The sequence below is a fragment of the Salvelinus namaycush genome, unplaced genomic scaffold (assembly GCF_016432855.1).
Source record: "Salvelinus namaycush isolate Seneca unplaced genomic scaffold, SaNama_1.0 Scaffold120, whole genome shotgun sequence".
NCBI lineage: Eukaryota > Metazoa > Chordata > Actinopteri > Salmoniformes > Salmonidae > Salvelinus > Salvelinus namaycush.
In genome coordinates, this window is record NW_024057898.1 from 62,944 (window position 1) to 70,736 (window position 7,793).

Consider the following 7,793-nt stretch of genomic DNA (forward strand, 5'->3'; position numbering starts at 1 on the left):
AGAGTGAGAGAGCAGACAGAAGAGAGAGGGCAGAGAAAGAGAGCAGAGAGGGCAGAGAGGGCAGGGAGCAGAGAGCGAGCAGAGAGAGCAGAGAAAAGAGAGAGAGAGCATAGCAGAGAGCAGAGGGAGAGAGCAAAGAGAGCAGGGAAAGCGGAGAGCGAGAGAGCAGAGAGAGAGCAAGAGAGCAGAGAGAGAGCAGAGAGTGAGAGAGCAGAGAGAGAGCGAGCAGAGAGGGCAGAGAGTGAGCAGAGAGGGCAGAAAAAGAGAGCAGAGAGGGCAGAGAGAGAGAAGAGAGAGGGCAGAGAGAGCAGAGAGGGAGCGAGAGTAGAGGGAGAGAGAAAGAGAGAGCAGAGAACAGAGAGTGAGAGAGCAGACAGAAGAGAGAGGGCAGAGCGAGAGAGCAGAGAGGGCAGAGAAAGAGAGCAGAGAGCGAGCAGAGAGAGCAGAGAAAAGAGAGAGAGAGCATAGCAGAGAGCAGAGGGAGAGAGCAGAGAGAGCAGAGAAGGCGGAGAGCGAGAGAGCAGATAGAGAGCAAGAGAGCAGAGAGATAGCAGAGAGAGAGCAGAGAGTGAGCAGAGAGGGCAGAAAAAGAGAGCAGAGAGGGCAGAGAGCAGAGAAAAGAGAGAGCGCAGCAGAGCAGAGAGAGCAGAGAGAGAGAGAGAACAGAGAGGGCATAGAAAGAGAGCAGAGAGGGCAAATAGCAGAGAGCGAGCAGAGAAAAGAGAGCGGCAGAGCAGAGAGAGCAGAGAACAGAGAGAGCAGAGAGGGCAGAGAGCAGGCTGAGAGCAGAGAGAGCAGAGAAAAGAGAGAGAGCAGCAGAGCAGAGAGCAGATAGCAGAGAAGAGAGCAGGGGGAGCGAGAGAGCAGAGTAGAGAGCAGAGGGAGAGAGAGAGCAGAGAGAAGAGAGCAGAGAGAAGAGAGCAGAGAGAGAGCAGAGAGAGAGCAGAGAGAGAGCAGAGAGCGAGCAGAGAGAGAGAGCAGAGAACAGAGAGAAGAGAGCAGAGAGAGAGAAGAGAGAGGGCAGAGAGAGCAGAGTGAGAGAGACAACAGAGGGCAGAGAGAACAGAGAGCGAGAGAGAGCAGCGAGAGAGAGCAGAGAGAGAGCGCAGAGAGAACAGAGAGCGAGTGAGAGCAGAGAGAGAGAGCGAGAGCAGAGAGAGAGAGAGAGAGCAGAGGGAGAGAGAGAAGAGCAGAGAGAGCAGAGGGAGAGAGAGAGATCAGAGAACAGAGAGAGCAGAGAGAGAGAGAGAGAAGAGAGAGGGCAGAGAGAGAAGAGAGAGAGATCAGAGAGGGAGAGAGAGAGCAGAGTGAGAGAGACAACAGAGAGGGCAGAGAGAGAGAGAGAGAGAGCAGAGAGCAGGCTGAGAGAGCATTGCGAGTAGAGAGAGCAGGGAAAGCAGAGAGCAGAAAGAGAGAGAGAAGAGAGCAGAGAGGGAGAGAGCAGAGAGAGGGAGAGAGCAGAGAAAAGAGAGAGAGCAGAGAACAGAGGGAGAGAGAGAGCAGAGCAGAGAGAGCAGAGAACAGAGAGAAGAGAGAGCAGAGGGAGAGAGAAAGAGAGAGAAGAGAGCAGAGAGGGAGCAGAGTGAGAGAGAGAGAGAACAGAGAGGGCAGAGAGAGCAGTGAAAAGAGAGAGCAGGGAGAGCAGTGAAAAGAGAGAGAGAGAGCATAGCAGAGAGAGCAGGGAAAGCGGAGAGCAGAGAGCGAGAGAGCACAGAGAAAGCAGAGAGTGAGCAGAGAGGGCAGAAAAAGAGAGCAGAGAGGGCAGAGAGCAGAGAGAGAGAGCAGAGAGTGAGCAGAGAACAGAGAGAGAGCAGAGAGAGAGAGAGAGCAGCAGAGCAGAGAGAACAGAGAGGGCAGAGAAAGATTGCAGAGAACAGAGAGCAGAGAGAGAGCAGAGAGAGAGTGAACTCTGTTGCTATAGTGACCCTGCATCACAACACAATTTGTTTAATTCAATTTCACATATTTAATTGTTTTGTATTTCATTTCATATTAGTTTCATGTTTCAACCAGTCGCAGGTTAACGTCAACCTGACAGAGGAAACGTAACATCAATAACCAAACTGTTTTCACAATTAACATGCTTTTCTTGTTTCAAGTCTGTTTTATTATGAAAAGTACAATATATCCTTGTATACTTGTACAACTATGGAGCGTATGTCCATATATAATTATACAAGTTGTTATTCAACATGAAATACAACAAATGATCACATTGGTATTTTAACAGTGTTATTGTCACAATTATAGGAAGACACGCATGTGTGTGTGTGTGTGTGTGTGTCCCGTGTGTCCACTGTGTGTGTGTGTGTTTGTTTGTCCTGTGTGTGTGTGTGTGTGTCCTGTGTGTCCAGTGTGTGTGTGTGTTTGTCGAATGTGTGTGTGTGTGTGTCCAGTGTGCGTTTGTCTAGTGTGTGTGTGTTTGTCCAGTGTGTGTGTGTGTGTATCTGTCCAGTGTGTGTGTCCAGTGTGTGTGTGTGTGTGTGTGTGTGTGTGTGTGTGTGTGTGTGTGTATCTGTCCAGTGTGTGTATCCAGTGTGTGTGTGTGTGTGTGTGTGTGTATCTGTCCAGTGTCCAGTGTGTGTGTGTGTGTGTGTGTGTCCAGTGTGTGTGTGTATGTGTCCTGTGTGTGTGTATGTGTCCTGTGTGTGTGTGTGTGTGTGTGTGTGTGTGTGTGTGTGTGTGTGTGTGTGTGTGTGTGTCCAGTCTGTGTGTGTGTGTGTCCAGTCTGTGTGTGTGTGTGTGTGTGTGTGTGTCCAGTGTGTGTGTCCAGTGTGTGTGTGTATGTGTCCTGTGTGTGTGTGTGTGTGTCCAGTGTGTGTGTGTGTGTGTGTGTGTGTGTGTGTGTGTGTGTGTGTGTGTGTGTGTGTGTGTGTGTGTGTGTGTGTGTGTGTGTGTGTGTGTGTGTGTGTCAGGTTATTATTTACAGGGACACTGAGTTACCATCATACCAAACCCCAAACCCTGGATAGAGGGGCTCAGTGAATGTGGAGGTGAATGTGACCAGGTGGGTCAGTGTGTCAGAGGAGGCTCTATAGAAGGACAGAGTGCCGGCTGACCAGTCCAGATACACTCCTACTCTGTGGGGGCTGGAGGGGCGGACGTCTATGGTAGTGGGATTATTATTGTGCCTGGCAATGTAACGGTTGTCAGTGCAGACCAGACTCCAGGACTTGTCATTGTATCCAAGATAACAGTCATCACCCCTTCCTCTCCTGCTGATTCCTTTATATGTCACTCCTATAACAGCCCATTCCCCACCCCACTCTACCTCCCAGTAACAGCGCCTAGTCAGACCCTCTCTACACAGCACCTGTTCACAGTCCTCAAATCTCTCTGGGTGATCAGGATACAGCTGCTTCTCTCTCCTACATGTCACCTTTCTGTTCTCCTCAGACAGAGAGAGGAGTCTGTTTACTGTGTTTGGGTCCAGTGTGAGATCACAGACATCTGATGGATGAAACCAGACACAATATTAGAAATCATCATCATTCACATTACAATGTTAACTCACTTTTCACTAATTCATTTAATGTAGATGTTTCTTGTCACGTTCCTGACCTGTTTTATGTTATTTTTGTATGTGTTAGTTGGTCAGGACGTGAGTTTGGGTGGGCATTCTATGTTGTCTGTTTCTATGTTGGTTTAAGGGTTGCCTGGTATGGCTCTCAATTAGAGGCAGGTGTTTGGCGTTCCTCTAATTGAGAGTCATATTTAGGTAGGTTGTTTCACAGTGTTCGTTGTGGGTGGTTGTCTCCTGTTTCAGTGTTTGTCGCACCATACGGGACTGTTCGGTATGTTTGTACATCGTCATTTTTGTGTAGTCTATTTTTCCCTGTTCGTGCGTTCTTCGTGTTTTATTGTAAGTTCGTATGTCTAGGTTTGTCTACACATCCGTTTTTTGTTATTTTGTTAGTTTATGCAAGTCTAGTTCGTTTTCTGTCTTAGTTGTTTGGTCGTGTCTTCATTAATAAAGAGAAGATGGCTTATTTTCCACATGCTGCGCCTTGGTTCAATCACTACTCCTCCTCTTCGGTTGAAGAGGAGGAGGACTACCGTAACAGAACCACCCACCAATCCAGAACCAAGCAGCATAAGTTCGAGCAGTGGAACACGCAACAGGAGAGGCTTAATTATTTGGAGAAATGGACATGGGAGGAAGACCTAGAAGGCAAAGGACCCTGGGCGCAGCCAGGAGAATATCGCCGCCCCAAAGCTGAGCTGGAGGCAGCGAAAGCAGAGAGGCGGCGATATGAGGAGGCAGCTAGGAAGCAAGGCTGGAGACCGGAGAATCAAGCCCAAAACTGCAGATATGAGGGGACGCGTCTAGCACGGAAGCCCGAAAAGCCCGTGAGTACTACCCAAACATTTCTTGGGGGGGGGGGGGCTAAGAGGTAGTGGGTCAAGGGCAGGTAGGAGACCTGCGCCCACTTACCAGGCTAACCGTGGAGAGCGGGAGTACGGGCAGACACCGTGTTACGCAGTAGAGCGCACGGTGTCTCCTGTACGTGTGCATAGCCCAGTGCGGGTTATTCCACCTCCCCGCACTGGTAGGGCTAGATTGAGCATTGAGCCAAGTGCCATGAAGCCGGCTCTACATATCTGGCCACCAGTACATCTCCTTGGGCCGGCTTACATGGCACCAGCCTTACGCATGGTGTCCCCGGTTCGCCTACATAGCCCGGTGCGGGTTATTCCACCTCCCCGCACTGGGCGGGCGAAGGGGGGCATTCAACCAGGTAAGGTTGGGCAGGCTCAGTGCTCAAGAGAGCCAGTACGCCTGCACGGTCCGGTATTTCCGGCGCTACCTCCCCGCCCCAGCCCAGTACCACCAGTGCCTACACCACGCACCAGGCTTCCAGTGCGTCTCCAGAGCCCTGTTCCTCCTCCACGCACTCTCTCTATGGTGCGTGTCTCCAGCCCGGTGCCTCCAGTTCCGGCACCACGCACTAAGCCACCTGTGCGTCTCCAGAGCCCTGTACACACTGTTCCTTCTCCCCGTACTCGTCCTGAGGTGCGTGCACTCAGCCCGGTGCCACCAGTGCCGGTACCACGCCCCAGGCATATAGTACGTTTTGAGAATCCAGTGTGCCCTGTCCCTGCTCCCCGCACTAGGCTTGAAGTGCGTGTCCTTAGCCCGGTGCCTCCAGTTCCGGTACCACGCACCAGGTCTACAGTGCGCCTTATCCGGCCAGAGCCATCCGTCTCCCCAGCGCCATCTGAGCCATCCGTCTCCCCAGCGCCATCTGAGCCATCCGTCTCCCCAGCGCCATCTGAGCCATCCGTCTCCCCAGCGCCATCTGAGCCATCCGTCTCCCCAGCGCCATCTGAGCCATCCGTCTCCCCAGCGCCATCTGAGCCATCCGTCTCCCCAGCGCCGTCTGAGCCATCCGTCTCCCCAGCGCCGTCTGAGCCATCCGTCTCCCCAGCGCCGTCTGAGCCATCCGTCTGCCCAGTGCCGTCTGAGCCATCCGTCTGTCCCGAGCCATTAGAGCCGCCCGTCTGTCCCGAGCCATCAGAGCCGATAGTCAGACAGGATCTGCCAGAGCCGCCAACCAGACAGGATCTGCCAGAGCCGCCAACCAGACAGGATCTGCCAGAGCCGCCAACCAGACAGGATCTGCCAGAGCCGCCAACCAGACAGGATCTGCCAGAGCCGCCAACCAGACAGGATCTGCCAGAGCCGCCAACCAGACAGGATCTGCCAGAGCCGCCAACCAGACAGGATCTGCCAGAGCCGTCAGCGAGCCATGACCGTCCAGAGCCGTCAGCGAGCCATGACCGTCCAGAGCCGTCAGCGAGCCATGACCGTCCAGAGCCGTCAGCGAGCCATGACCGTCCAGAGCCGTCAGCGAGCCATGACCGTCCAGAGCCGTCAGCGAGCCATGACCGTCCAGAGCCGTCAGCGAGCCATGACCGTCCAGAGCCGTCAGCGAGCCATGACCGTCCAGAGCCGTCAGCCAGCCATGACCGTCCAGAGCCGTCAGCCAGCCATGACCGTCCAGAGCCGTCAGCCAGCCATGACCGTCCAGAGCCGTCAGCCAGCCAAGAGCGTCCAGAGCCAGCCAGTCAGGATCCGCCAGTCATTCTGGTGTTGCCCCTCATTCTGGTGTTGCCCCTCATTCTGGTGTTGCCCCTCATTCTGGTGTTGCCCCTCATTCCGGTGTTGCCCCTCATTCCGGTGCTGCTCCTTATCCTGATGATGCCCCTTAATTTAGGTGGGGTTATTTGGAGGGTGGGCATTGTGAGGGGGATAAAGAAGCGGGGATGTATTATGGTGGGATGGGAACCACGCCCAGATCCTGAGCCACCACCGTGGACAGATGCCCACCCAGACCCTCCCCTAGACTTTTGGTGGTGCGTCCGGAGTGCGCACCTTGAGGGGGGGGTTCTGTCACGTTCCTGACCTGTTTTATGTTATTTTTGTATGTGTTAGTTGGTCAGGACGTGAGTTTGGGTGGGCATTCTATGTTGTCTGTTTCTATGTTGGTTTAAGGGTTGCCTGGTATGGCTCTCAATTAGAGGCAGGTGTTTGGCGTTCCTCTAATTGAGAGTCATATTTAGGTAGGTTGTTTCACAGTGTTCGTTGTGGGTGGTTGTCTCCTGTTTCAGTGTTTGTCGCACCATACGGGACTGTTCGGTATGTTTGTACATCGTCATTTTTGTGTAGTCTATTTTTCCCTGTTCGTGCGTTCTTCGTGTTTTATTGTAAGTTCGTATGTCTAGGTTTGTCTACACATCCGTTTTTTGTTATTTTGTTAGTTTATGCAAGTCTAGTTCGTTTTCTGTCTTAGTTGTTTGGTCGTGTCTTCATTAATAAAGAGAAGATGGCTTATTTTCCACATGCTGCGCCTTGGTTCAATCACTACTCCTCCTCTTCGGTTGAAGAGGAGGAGGACTACCGTAACATTTCTAGGTATCAAAAGGAGAAGTTAAGGTAACTTGAGACTTGTTGAATGATCATATGTTATACTGTATGGTGATATAAAACACACTTATTCACATTAATCACACACACACACACACACACACACACACACACACACACACACACACACACACACACACAGTCAAAGCAACTCTTTGTAAACGTTGGTGTCCCTGATTTCTGCTTCTGTAGAACTACAGCTGATATTTAATATGACCAAGTAAGTAATGATGGTGGTCTTTGACTTTGACTTAACTTGAATTAAGACTTATTCTTAGTCATATTCTTCACAGCAGTCAACACTCACATTTTCTAATCCCAGGTTTCATTCTGTTCTCTCCACCATGTTCCACACTGTAGTAGTAAGCAGAAGAACAGACAGTCACTGAGGGATACACCTGAACTCACACACACACACACACATACACACACAGACTGGACACACGCTCACACTGGATCATTAGCGTCAACTAACACACACACACACACACACACTGGACACACACACACACACACACACACACTGGGGACACATATACACACACACACACTGTGGACACACATACACACACTGGAGACACACATACACACACTGGACACACATTCACACACTGGACACACACACACACAATGGACACACACACTGGACACACACACACACACACTGGACACACACATGCACACTGGACACACATACACACACTGGACACACACACACATACATACACACTGGACACACATACACACACACTAGACACAAACACACAATGGACACACACACAGGACACACTGGACACACACATGCACACTGGACACACATACACACACATGCACACTGGACACACACACTGGACACACACACATA